Here is a 1,238-nt window from a genome sequence, read left to right on the forward strand (position 1 = left end):
TTTGTTTCTTGAGATAGAATTACTACACAGTTCAGTCTGATGTATAACTCATTATGTAGTCCAGGCTGCCTTCAAACTCACAGTGATCCTCCTGCCTCAGCCTCCCAAGGGCTGGAATAATAGACATGTACCACCACACCCAGCAGCTTTTACACTATTTCTCTTTTTGTACATGGGGGTAAGTTACATATATAATGATCCTATATCTTTAAATAACTTACTGTTTATTTCATAAATATAGGAGCATTCTTTCATATAAGCACAGGGCATGGTGGCCACTGTAATCTCAGCACTCGGGAGGCTGAGGCAGAAGGATCACTGTGGCCCCGTCTCAGAAAAAACCATGGCAGCATGGCCCTCGTACCGCATGCGTGCCAGCCCCACTGTCGGGTGCTGAGCCAGCCAAGTCCTGGTGTGGTGGCACATGCCTATAATCCCAACACTGGGGAGGCTGAAAACAGGAGGCTCACTATGAGTCCGGGCTGCGTAGTGAGACCCTGTACCAAACACATAAATGAAAAAAAACAACCGGGGGGTGGGGGCGGGGGTCTGGGGATGTGGCTCAGTGGGTGAGTGCCTGCCTAGCATGCACAAGGCCCTGACTTCAGTCCCCAGTACCACACAGCCACACACACACACACACACACACACAGAGTAACTCATATAACCATAGCCTGTGATCACCTGGGCACAGCTGCAGTCCATGTTCTGCCCTATTCTAATGCTAGTCACCCTGAGGACATTTGTCACAGTATCCTCTACCTCCCTGTCGGAACAGCACCAAGGCTATGGGCAGGTGGGTCCCGGTCACTGCATTTAGTCCAAGATGCTCCCACAGCCTTCCTCTGCACATGGTGGTGGTGGCAATTCTTTTACTTTTTTATTATAAAGAGAAAAAAAAATGATACAGAATTACAAAGCAACATGATAGGAAATTAACAGTTGTTACTATATAGCATACTGTTATCTTCAGAGTAGTTCTTCAGATGACCAGACATTGGCATGCAAAACTCATTAACATTTACGCACTAATTGTTTCTTTAAATAAACCAATAGAAATTAATAGGACAAGTATTGTAGCTATCTTGTGTATATTTTTCCCCATTCCTTCTTTTTTCCTTCCCCACATCTCAGTTATTTTTTCCACTTGAGTAGTTTCTTTCCCTTTCACGGTATCTATTGTACATTTCTTTCTCCTTTCTTTCTTTCTTTCTTTCTTTCTTTCTTTCTTTCTTTCT

This window comes from Octodon degus, unplaced genomic scaffold (genome assembly GCF_000260255.1).
Source record: "Octodon degus isolate 3935 unplaced genomic scaffold, OctDeg1.0 scaffold00017, whole genome shotgun sequence".
Taxonomy (NCBI): domain Eukaryota; kingdom Metazoa; phylum Chordata; class Mammalia; order Rodentia; family Octodontidae; genus Octodon; species Octodon degus.